Source organism: Cryptomeria japonica, unplaced genomic scaffold (genome assembly GCF_030272615.1).
Source record: "Cryptomeria japonica unplaced genomic scaffold, Sugi_1.0 HiC_scaffold_14, whole genome shotgun sequence".
Taxonomy (NCBI): domain Eukaryota; kingdom Viridiplantae; phylum Streptophyta; class Pinopsida; order Cupressales; family Cupressaceae; genus Cryptomeria; species Cryptomeria japonica.
Genome location: NW_026728836.1, coordinates 1,260,714 through 1,274,596, shown reverse-complemented (window position 1 = coordinate 1,274,596; position 13,883 = coordinate 1,260,714).

Sequence of the window (13,883 nt, the reverse complement as noted above, 5' to 3'; positions counted from 1 at the left end):
TAAAATCTGAGAGCAAATATATCAAGCAAGATCAATGGAGATAGGAAGAATGGAGATCAAAACCCTATTGGACATGTGATGGTATAATCTTTGTGATTTCGTTTGATTTGCATTGTCTTAGGTAATTTTCATATGTTATGGTGGATCTTTGTTGTTGTTAGGCTAGGGTTTTGTGGTTGAATTCATTTAGCCTTTCAATATCGTTATTATTGTTATTCTCTTTTCTTCCTTTGTCTTCTTTTCTTCCTCTTTTCCTTCTTGAGAGAGATTATGATTTGGAGTTGATAAGTTTCTGTGAGGTGTATCCTCATAAGGAATGTCTTCAACTAACACTTCATCTTGACCTGACAATTTAGTTTTATCGGCTTCCTCTATCGGTGAGGTATGAATCGGTTGTTCAATACCTGTTGTCAGATTGAGGATGTTTGACACAACATCTCCTATGATGTCCTCAATAGTGAATGTATCAAAACCTTCAATGGAGTCTTTATCTTTTCCTTTATCAAGGACAACTACCCCTTTGTCCTGTTTAGTTTCTTGTTCAATTTCTTCTTCAACCTTCTTTTGCTGGTCCATAATTTCCTTCCATAGGGCAACACCTTCAACGTGCACTTCTCTAATTTCATCTACTTCCACTCTTCCAGTTTTGTTCCTTATCTTGAAATGCTAAATGCATTCTTCAGCCACCAGTGAAGATTGTTCAAAATGTAATTCATGTTGCACTTCCACGAGTGCTTTTATTCTGAGCTCTTTTTCAGTAGCTAGAGCAGTCTTCCATCTTCCTTCAATTTTATCCAGCAAATCTAATGGAATAATGCCATACAATTCACTAGGAGTTCTACAAATGATGGGCAAGTTCCAGATCAAATCTTCCTCAAGTTTCCTCTTGTCTTCATCATTACTAAGAGAATATCTTCTTCCAACACCGGACAAACCTCCAAATTCTTTGATGTCGTGCACCATATCATCAATTGTTGGAGCTTTATTCCTTTCACTTCTTCTAACATTTTTTACTTCCACATCTGACCCAGTGTCACCTTCTTTCTTATCCTCTTTAATTTTTGGGTCACTCTTTCTCTTCCTGGTGTAAGTTACTCCTACCGGTCTATCTTTCCTTGGTGAAGATACAAGAGTACCTAGATTCTTTTCCTTTGTGTATGTTGATGGTTTAGTTGTTGCAGTGCCCTTTGGTTTTGTTTTTGTCACTTTCTTCTTTTCACTGGCCAGTTCTTCATCTTTTGTAGGTGTGACCCTTGCTTTCTCACTCGCATCGATGGAGGTAGTGGCACCAGATGCTTCACCTCCATATTTCTTGTCAAGGGTATCAATCATTTTCATTTCTTTTCTTTTAATGATAGGCACCTGAAGTTCTTGTTTTATTTTAGAACTTACCTCCTCATATGTTCGAAACCTCTTTGCCTTCAAATCTACCAGTTTAGATAGAAGCATATTGATATGAATTTAAACCAGATCTGTTGCAGCCTCATACCCAATAGGTGGAACCCAAAAAGTTCTGGGTTCAACTGCTTGGACAATACAACAATCTATATCTACAAGAAAGCAAATGTTGTTCTTATATTTCTACACTATTCCAGTTGGAATTATTTCCCTCTTGTGCATTCTAGTTTGGAATTCTTTGAAATATCCCCAAATTTATCTCCCAGATCCCTAATCATTTCACCTATCTGAACCATGATAAGTTTCTCCTGTGACCATACTATATTACTCTTACCAGGAAAATATTTTAGCACATAGAAGAATATACATACCAGTAGAGAGCCATATTTGAAGGATTGCTTCTTATCCTTCTTTATTCTTTCCATGTTCACCATGAACTAACTTTGAATCATCTCACATATATCATAAGTTGCATCTTCTTTGATAATCCTATATCCAGCATGGATGGCACCGCTCGGCTCACTGTTCATCCGGTTTGATTGATATACCCTGTAACCCAACACTACAGAGGCAAATCTTACTTCAGCATCCTCAAAATGAGTGATAGTCATTTCTCTACTATCACATTGGGATTTGGTTAACCGAGTGACTTTAGTTGATGATATCATTCTTAGGGTTAATGCTTCACCAGTTGCACTGAACCCTGTCACTCTTCGAATCATCTCCTTTGTGATCTTGATCGGTACATGATCTTCCAGCCACAAAAAATGATCATGAACCGTGCTCAATTCATATCTAACCCAATCACCATGAAACTGATTCAGAAAGTCTACAACATATGCCAAACCCTTGGTCTTCAAATGTAGGAACCTTGATTTCAAATTATCATTTTCACAAAACCCTTTAAACTCACTTTGAATAAACTTGTCTCCAAGTTCTTCAAGCTTGCAATGAATATAGGAGTGAATATCTTCTACCAACAATACACCAAAGGGCACAGATGATAAAGCACCGGTCTTGTTGATTTCACCGGCTTTCATCAGGTGCAGCTTGAACTCGGGTTGGGGTTCCTTAATATCTTTAACCAACACATGAGTTGATAACTGCGCTGCCATAATGACCTTCAATCAATATTTTCTCAGATGCAGTTGAAAACACTTTCCTAGGGAATACCAAACCACTATCACTCTGCTTGAATTTCTTTTTCGCACAAACAAAGCTTAGCAATTTTGAAATCGCCTTGGAACACACAGGAGCTCAAGAAAATTCACAAGTAGTTAGGTAAATGAAAATGCGCTACCATTTCCTTATTTATCCATTGATATTTATCAGTGCTAGGATCCAATGGTTAGATTTGAAGCTCACAACTTAAAGTACGCCGATTTGACTTCACAGGTTATTTATTGGCAATACCGATACTCAAATAAATAACTCACAAGAAAAACTTCAATTAAGAACTTTTAGACCAAATTTGTGCATCACAACTATGCAGATAAACACATCTTTACATTTGTTGAGGGGATTCAAAAGTAATCTTACCATATGTGCTCCCCCTAGGCATCCGTATGCCTAGTTAGAAGTGGAACTGTCATCACTGATGGATGATGAATTGATTTCAAAATGTCCTTGTCCTTCTTTTCCTTCATTCTTCTTAATCCATATATTTTTCATTTCATCTCTTATTTCTTCAGTTGTCTTCTTTCCTTTTAGGTCATTTTGCTCATTTTTTTTGCTAAATCGATTCTTGTTTGCAGACCGGTTGTAGGATCTATGTTTGCATTCTCTAGCTAGGTGGCCAATCTTATGGTAGTTAAAGCATGTCATACCAATTGTCCTCCATAGTCCTGGATTATGACCATGGAGGACAAAAATAGGTACCCCAAATCAATCCATACAACAGGGTCCAATCAAACAAAGCAAGGCTTGCCATTACTTAAGCAAAAGCGAATACAGAAATTAAAACTTGCATAGGTGATAACCAGTAGAGACAATATTTTCCCATATTGATTTAAACATAAAATTCGATCAAGTTTTCTAAATGATCTAAGTTACACTAATACATTTTGACTAGATTTTCAACTAAGGTTTCCGACGGAGAAGGTATATTGTGGCCAAATTTGGTTTTTTTGAAAAAATGCCCGCATTCATCGTAATTCCGATGGAAATTACCCATTTGGTTTCAACAAAAAAGGCATTAGCAATGAGAATTTTCTTTTTTTCAAAAAAGTGCTCGAGTTCATCGTAATTCCGATGACAGCGGCCATTACAAAATAAAAAAAGAGGCAGGGAATTCATTTGTGAATTGCAATCCTGCGTAGGCATCCGTGGTGACTTCAACCCCCAAGAACATCAAACCCACGTCGAAGGCAATCCCACGAAGGAGGTAGATTCAAATTGCCCTAGTTTTTAATTTCATGTTGCAAAAAATATACATGTGGTGGTTAATTGTCCTAGTTTAATCTCATAAAACCATAGAACTGTGATTGAGGAGTGAGCGTTCAATTTTGTATCAACAATCCCTTCCTCCCGTATACGCGTGTGTTGATTGTTCACATGAGATCACATCTCTTTGCAGCATCAAATCAAACAATTCACAAGCCTTGTCCATGTTTCCACATTTTGCATTCATGTCAAGCAGGGCATTTGCAAGTACAACACCTAACAAAATTCCTCTATCCGTTATGCTTTGATGGATGTCCATACCCTGTTCCAAAGCTCCCATTTTTGCACAGGCGGGGAGGATGCTAGAAAATGTTGTGGAATTTGGCTTTATGCCTTCCAATTCCATTTGCTTGAAAGTGTCTAAAGCCTTTTCAACAAATCTATTTTGTGCATATCCAGCAATCGTTGCAGTCCATGAGACAACATTTCTTTCAGGCATTCTATCAAATAGTTCACGTGCCTTGTCTATGCTTCCACATTTTGCATACATGTCTACCAAGGCAGTTACAACTACAACATCTGACAAAATTTCTCTATCCTTTATGCTTCGATGAATGTCCATACCCTATTCCAAATCTCCCATTTTGGCATAGACAGGGAGGATAGTAGCAATGGTCGTGGAATTTGGCTTTACACCTACCGATTGCATTTGCCTGAAAGTTTCTAAAGCCTTATCAACAAATCCATTTTATGTAGTTGCAACTACATCTGAAAAAATTCCTCTATCTTTTATGCTTTGATGGATGTCCATACCCTATTCCAAAGCTCCCATTTTGGCACAGGCTGGGAGTAGGCTGGCAAACGTAACTAAAGAAATGCAATGATCAGCTCCAAAGACATCAAACCACTACTAACAAAACCGAGAGTCTAAAATATGATAGGGAATAGTGTGAGCTATCCTGAAATAAAATATTTTATTTTCAATTTCAACTAAAACATAATTACTCATCCATTTAATGTTATTAATAAGTGTTTAATTTATGAAAGAGATAAATGGTTGGCCACAAGTACATGAGTTACTAAATGCACACAAATAAGTGAATTTGATATTCAAAACTATCTACAATGAATTCAATTCTTGTCCATTAGTCATTTATGTTTGCAATAAGCATCTTTCTTTGTTTTTCTTAATCTTTATTCATAGTTATGTGCATATTTCACATTCTATAATTAGGATATCAATTGCTATGGTTGAACACTAGCATGATGTTTGTGTTGTGGTATAGATGCATGGAAACATAATTATGGGATTGTTATAATATAGAGATCATAAATCTAGATATCGCATATTAGTTCTAGCTCTTCTTGGATTGAGTCTAAAGTTGACATACAGTCATAAAGCCATTATTAGCATATCTATCCATTTCTAGTAAAGACAATTGAGAAAGTCATTTTGATATTGAGAGTTTCTTATATGTTTACCTATTGATCATTATTAAGCCATAATATTTAGGTCTATTTATCTCTCTTGCAAAACCTTTGTAAGTGTCCTAGATTGTCCCTACTACTCACTCTTTAATTCGGAAAAATGAAGTTCTAAAGATTTGTTGCAGAAGATGGTGTTGAACGTATCAACAAGGCTAGCATGGAAGACATGTTCAAGCGTCCACTTGTACAACTTACAACAAATGATTTGTTGATAGAAGAAATTCTTGAAATAGGGATACAATTGAAAGACAAGTAAGTACATACAAACCTCCTCAGTTGAAAGTAAAATCTGTGTATAAAAAGAGTACATTGAATCCAATCCATAAACACAATAGAGATACCGATGGAGACTTAATTGGATGTAGCATGTCGCACCAAAGTTGTTAGAGTATGCTAAGCTAGTACATAATATTTCGTAAAGCCACATTAGTATTTTACCCAAATCATTATCTACCAAAACTAACTATAGTAATCCTTTTGAGGATTAATTTCATGGTGCTAGATCTTCATTTAGTTCCACTTCTTGTTGGAGAAAAGAACAATTATTTCTTGAGGTAGATGAATATCCCATCAACAAAGGACAAGACCCTTTCTAGAATATAACAAATTCTACTCCAACAAAAGATCATGGAGGTTTCACTAGAGATGTTGAATAAGAGATAGACTTCTACTGCTGCATTAAAAGCATTGGCATGTTCTTCATTTATTGATGTAAACTATCTATGACGCCACCACAACCAACAAAGCTGTAAAAATTTGTTTGCAAGGCATGGATTTTTAGGATTGTTCTTTGAGAAAATGGAATTAAAGTATGGAAGCAGGATCTACCAGCTCCTGAGGGAAAGACCATGTCAGACAATAATTTCTATTTTATTGCCTGTGAAGAAAGACCATGTCAGACAATATCAACAAACAACAAAATAAGGAGACAATTGCTAGATTGTGGTCTAACTTGAAAAGAAAAGGTGATGGAAAATGTTATTGTCCGTGCAAAATTTGTAAGGGGTTAAAGACTAGAAGACTTCTAATCAAAACAACGAAGAAACATTGTAGGTTGTATGGTCACATTGAAGGTGGACATGATTATCATCCATTGGTAAGTTTTTTATTATATCATTTTGACAATTTATATACATAATAAATCATGTGATGATGAGATCATGATCACGGTTTATTTATGTATATCAATTTTATATAGGTCAAGCACCCAGGAGCACATGGTATGGATCAACACAACCCTGAGAATATGGTTTTTGAAGTGGACGAACATGGAGGTGTGAATATCGAAGCTGAAGATAATGATCCCATGGAAGATGATGATCATGAGCCAGAAAACACAATTGAAGATGATGGTATAAATACATTAATCCATGACTCATTTAGTACTCGTGCAGCTGACCATGATGATGAAGATGACCTTGATGTTGTTCATGATGTCCCTCTACTTGAGAAGGCATCTGAGGCCCTTTATGAAGGCTCGCAGGCAACTATTCTCTCCGCTGTATTGTTGTTGGTGAACTTGAAGGTTATGAATGGTTTATCCAACATAACAATGTCACATATGTTAAGGCATGTCATATATGTCATAATAAACTATGAATCATGTTGTACCATTAATACTCTTTTTTATAACAAATTATATTTTGTTGTTGTAGATTGATAGGTGAGTTTTTGTTACCACCATCAAATATTCTACCTTGCTCATACCAAGAATTATCTACCATTATGAAAGATATTGGAATGGAGTATCAAGCAATAGATGCTTGTCCCAATGATCATATTATATATCACAAACAACATGAATTTTGAACTGAATGCCCTGAATGTCATATCAGTAGATATCGAATAGATCAAATAACAAAAAGGGTTCCTCAAAAGGTTCTTTGCTATATTCCCATTATTCCACATATGCAACGATTATCAAGTGCACTAGCTTGGCACAATTTATGGATTACCATGCATGCAATAGAAGTTGAGATGACATTATCCGAATGCCTACGGATGGTTCAACATTTATGGACATAGAGGAAAAGTGGCCACACTTTAAAGAAGAATCTCGTAATCTCAAGCTTTCATTGGCAGCGGACAGTGTCAATCCATTTGGAGAGATGAGATCTGTTTACTCAGTGTGGCCTATTTTTGTTATCAACATTAACATTCCTCCATGGTTGTCAATAAAGAGGGAGCACATAATGTTGGCAATGATTGTTCTAGGTATTTTATCATTTAAATATAGTCATCTAAATTTAATTATAAATATTGCTGTAAAATGGTCATAATAATTATGTAATGTTTTTGTTCATTCGATTAGGTAAGTACCAAGTTAAAGATATGAATGTATATATCGAGCCTCTTATCGATGAGTTGCTAGAGTTATGGAATGGTGTCACTATGTACAACGTCTCTAGACCAATAAGACAAAGACAATTTCAATTCCATGCGATGCTTCTATGGACAATACACGATGCCCCGAGGCTAACACATTTTTGTGGTATGTTATAGTGTTTAAGTTGTGCATGAACATTATAATTCAAAAAATTATCATATTTAATCCAATTATACATTATCTTTTAGGTCTTCAAACAAAGGGAAAATTTGCATGTCATGTTTGTGGTCCAAAGATGAAATCTCATCATTCAAAAAGTTGGAATATTATAGAATTAATCGTCAAGGTAATGCCATTCCATCTATTGGTTTGTCATAAAACATCTTTTCTATTTTGTTTTGTTTACTGATGATGTGATTGATGATCATGAAGGTTGTGAAGGCATAAATGACCACCTTCCTAACGAATAAAAAGTTATCCCCCTACAATTTAGTAGGTTGCCCTACTACGAGCAATTACAAATTGTTCATTTGTTTGATAGTATGCATATTGGAAAGAATATAACAGAGACATTATGGAAAATATTGGATGGAAGGCATGATAAAGAAAAAATTGTCAAAATATGTAGTGACATTCAGGATTCCAATCATGCAATGATAAATGTCATTCAATCAAATAGCCATGGAGACCAGATTAATATAAGTGAGCTTCCTTGGTTATTAATGGACTAGCAAGGCAATGCTATAAAAGAAGTCATACGAAAAATTCGATTTCCCACAGGATTTGCTATGAACATAAATAATCTCATATTAAAGAAAAGTGAATTTGGGTCAGGGATGAAAATGCATGATTGGTATACCTTCATTAAGGTAATTCATGTTCTTGTGTTTTTAGTATGTATTTAAGTACTGCACGTACGTGTACTTTTCATTATGTTACAAAAAAATTAAAAGATAATTTTATAATTGTTGCAGTACATTCTACCTCTATCTCTCCCAGATGACTTCGACAATAATGTCAAGCAAGTCATTTATGATCTTGGAAAATACATGAGGTAAGTAGTGATATTTGTTTAGTTCCTTGTATAGATATTATATTTGTGATTTGTTTTACTTCTTATGTAATATATTTTTTTGCATCTTGAATACCTTGTAGGTGGCTGTCATATAAAGAAATCCATAAAGACGATATAAAATATTGGAAGAGAAAAGTTCCTCATTTAATGTGTGAAATGCAAAAGTGTCTACCTCCAGCTTTTTTCAATGCACAAGAACACTACCTCATACACCAAGTTGAGGAGATTGAATTGTGTGGACCTGTACACACTAGGTCAATGTGGATGGTTGAGAGGCACTTGAAATTTTTGAAGGCTTTGATTCGACAAAGAGCACATCTTGAGGGTTCTATGGTGGAGGGATATATGGTATACCAGACTTTGGTGTACATTTCTAAATATCTTCCTAAGTTTGCAGCAAAGATCCACGTGGATCGCATTTGGGATCCCAACACCATTAACAAATTTGAAAGGGAGTACTTGACGGGGAAAGGTAGATTGAGGAAAGTGAGAGGTAATTATAAGATGTTATTGTAGTTAATTAATTCTTAATCTTCAAAATAAATCGATTGTAAGACATCTATTTATTTTTTGTATAGTTGATCGAGAGTGGGATGCACTACATTTGTATATTGCAAACAATCTTGATTGGATGACCATATGGATTGAACGTTGTCAACATTCTAGATGCACGTTAACATGGGAAGGTGTGGCTTCATTGGTTAAAGAAGCACATCGTAATGGAGATTCCAATGTTACACAAAGGGAAATTGATTTAGCATATGGTTTAAGAGATAAAGAGGTATGTATAAATTTATTAATCGCCCATATGTTTATCAACTCACAATGCAATAAATTTTACGTGTTTGACATATTGCAGGTCAAACACCACAATGCTATGTGCTGCAATGGTCATAAATTTTGCATTAAAAAGTTGGATGACACGAAGAAAACTTGTGATGCTGGCATCACTACAGTCTTTGAGGTGACAAATATTTAATCGAGAAATGACATTCATCCTCAACAGTCTCAAAATCGAGACTAGAGATTTTGGATGATATACTTGAGTGTGACTTTAATTCCTTCAAATTAGTTTTTTTCGTCGTCAAATGGTACAGGCTACGATTGAATAAAAATGATCCTGATAGAATTGTTATTGAACATGATAATGGTTTTATAATGCTAAATACAAGGTCATTTGAACCAGTTGGGGATGAGCCCTATGTTCTTGCAAGCCAATGTGAGCAAGTATTTTACTCAAAGGTTCCACATAAATCAGGTTGGTCATTTGTTGTTAGACATGATCCAAGAGGAAGGCCGATAAAGTATAATGTGATGGAAGAAGAAGATACCGAAGAAGTAGAAGATGAAGTGGATGATGATCACGATTGACAATTTCACAATGACGATGAAGAAGAACAAGAAGAAGAACAAGAAGAAGAAGAAGAACAAGAAGAAGAAGAAGAAGATGATGATGATGATGATGATGATGATGATGGTGATGGTGATGATGGTGATGATGATGGCAAAGATGTTGATGATGATGATGATGATGATAACAATGATGATGACGACGATGATGATGATGATGATGATGATGATGATGATGATGATGATGATGATGATGATGATGATGATGATAATGACCTTGATGTTCATGATGATGAAGAATGAAATGTATGAGGAATGCGATTAGTATATTATCTATTTAATATTGACTTCTTGATAGAATTTTTTTTACATAATTAATTCATTCTATTTTGAATTCTAATGCCATTACATAATTAATTCATGATGCACCTTTTAATATGGAGATGGAGATAGTGAGTGTGACTATTTATGTGACAATTTTTAAACTGTGTTCATTTATGGAAATTGGTTTGTTTATTGGCTATGTGACTATTTATGTGACCATTTAGTTGAGGATCCTGCATAGTCTACATAAAGTAAAGGTAAGGAATTAAAAAATTTACAATGATTTTGATGACAACATCTTTTTAATATTTAATACTCTTTTTGTCTACAAAGTTCATGTTGTTCATGTTGTGTATGATGTAATTTCGCTAACATCTTTTACATTTTTTCTTTGTCATAGGCTGACATGGATCCATCACATATCATAGACAGAGATGTACCTTGCAACACTTCTACCAAGAAGGTAAACCTCATTGTAATTGTACAAATTAGGTAGAAGCAAACTGTTACATTATTATGTTCTTTTTTTTAGTGATTTATACTAATTTTGTAATTGTTAATGATATTCTTGACACAGACGGATGTTCGGGGAAAGGGAAAGGGAGTTGCAGTACCTAAGCACCTTTCTGTGGATGTGGAATCATTAGGGTTAAGCAATGATGACCCTGAAGATCCCACAGACCTTATGAAATTCTTTAAAATGCCTCTTATAAAAATTAGAAAAGAGATTGTTGCTTTGGTAGCCATGCATCCTACCACTGATGAGATACGACAGAGGGTGGAATTATTGTATAAGACAGTAGAAAAATTGCAAGTAAGTAGTAATGAAAGCTTTAATTATAACAAAAGTTCAATAATGGTTTATATTTTATTCTCTTTTTATGTCATTAACTAAAATATGTACGTATTGTTTTTACAATAATTTATCCGCCCTCATGAAAGTCGTTCCTATGATCAGGGTGTTGCAGAATCAGGTGATGATGATTTTCTTGTATTATCACTTGCTTGGATTATCACTCTGAGTACCCAAAACACATCATACTTGATACTATCAATTTTCAAAATAAAGGTTCATCCTTGTTTACAATTCTTGCACTTTTCATATATTTAATGTTTGATATATTTAATGTATTATTCTTTAGGTGTTGTCAATGTTACTATGCAAATGTCGATGCCACCTCATCAGAGGTCACCCTCACCTATATTGCCGACTGCAATGTCAGCAACACATAGCATGCAGACATCCTCTAGTGCATGTCATATTGGCCTGCCCACTCTTGGTAGATCCCTCTTTTTCTCTATCTTCTGTCATGTGTTTATTTCCCTTCAAGCGTTCTTTCTTGAATTCTAATGCCATTTCATAGTGGATTCATTTTTTGCAGGAGGAGATGCACATGAGGATGTGCCACAAGCGACTACTGTTGATAACATAGCATCGTTTCTTGGATCTTCTTGTATTGCTAGTACAGGAACATTGTAGGCCACATTTGTGGTGAGTGACGAATAAATGATTCCCTTAAAGATACAAAAGGTTCCAAGTACTTTAAAATTATTATTATTATATATACTCTAATTGTAATTTACTTTATGATCACTCGTTTTGGACTAATGATCCCATGATTTTTTTGCAAGCAATGATATTTTCTATAAACATCTTAGTGACATTGCATTGTAGATATTTGGGCCCACCATATGTAAAAGGTGGTACATCATAGGTGAACTAACCCTTATCCACTTTTGATTTCATATCATTGCTAGAATACTTTTCCTTTGATCCATTTCTTGAAGTGTAATAAATGTAGCTTCAGTTCATTTCTGAATCTAACAGGTTTGTTTTTGCTTTAAAAGGTGGAATGACCAAGAAAAAAGGTTAAAAGATGAATTGACAAACCAAATGGTTGAGTGGTTTAGAAATGACACCTTTGATAAAACCAAGCTCCTTCAAAAAGCTGGCACATATCTAAAGTATGTGAGGGACCAATACAGGACCCATTTGGAGAGGAACCTAAAGTATGAGCATCCCCCCATGATTCCAGGGAGGGAGTGGAAGGACCTAATTTTGGATGCCAAGGAGAGATTTGAAAGGAAAAAAGGAAATACACTAGTAGACGCCAGAAGAAGGTACAGGATACTATTAAGAATGTAATTATGTACTAATTAATTACTCTTTATATTTATATAATCTAACATATTTCAAACTTTTTATAGACTGAGTGACACGTCAAAGGCAACCAAGGCAAGGCAAGAAAAGCACGGGCAACACAAACTCGGCTCTGGTGGTTACATGAAACTTGTTGCATGAATTGTAAGTATCTTATGTAAACTCCCATATTGTCTCAAAATATTAATAAATTGCAAACGATTTTTTTAATCAAACAATGCAAGAAAAATTCATGGTACCAAGCAAAAATGCAGGGCTCTGAATTCAATAGAGTGCCCACAGAAGATGACAAGAGAATTGCCTATCGGCAAGGCTATTCAACCATGGCTAATCGGCTACAAGAATTGAGTGGGCATACACAACATTCGAGTGCATCCGCCACATAGGTAAATATGCTAAATGGAAATTGTTTCAAATTGAATACTTTACCAATAATCTAATTGATGTTGAGTTCCAACATAAAGTGACTATATTTGTTTTAAATAAGCAAGCAATGATAACAATATGCATGTCATTGGAATGCAACCTGCTAATTGTGAAACACCACCTGCACATGAAGGTCCAGATGTGCATCCTAGTAGTGGAGGTATTCATTTTCTATTCAAATTTATTTATTTATCTATTAATACAATTAAACATCTTAATTTGTAATTAGAGTAGTAATTAATGTAACCTTTCTTGTTAATATTTTAGAGCATGTAGTCGGTGGTGAGCAAGTGGAGCATGATCTGGGTACACAACCTCAAGAACGTGATGTTCCCCACTCAGGTAAAGAGGACCACTGTTATTTCTTTAAACAAATATAATTGCATTTGGTGTTCAACATGTTGAGGTTGAGGCTACACAAAATGATGTGGCCCCATCAGGTAAAGAGCACAACAATTATGTTCTCTAAATTAATGAAATACTTGTAACAATAATAATTTTTTTTTTTTGAATTTAACCCATTTCTTTGTTATTGCAGAGGACCCCCCTTCGCTTCAGTGTCCTCATCCTCAGTATAGGACTAGCCATACATTGAGATCACGAGCAGTTGGCGGAACATCTACAGAGGGGGGAAATGATGAAGACATCGATGTTCCACTTAGTCTTTTCATAGCTTCAAAGAAAAAAGAAAGAAAGAAATGATTGTAATCTAACTTATTTGATAATGACTGATTTTTATGTGTTAGTGAATGTAATTATGTGCTAATTAATGGTTATGGATGATATGTGTTAATTAATATTGATGAACGTTGTGTGTTAGTTAATGTTAATTAATGTTAATCAATGTTATGTGTTAATGAACATTATGTGATATTAATGAATGAATGCTATATTTTATTAATGGTAGAAAGAATTAATGAATGAATGTTATAAGATGTTAACGGGGAATTTAG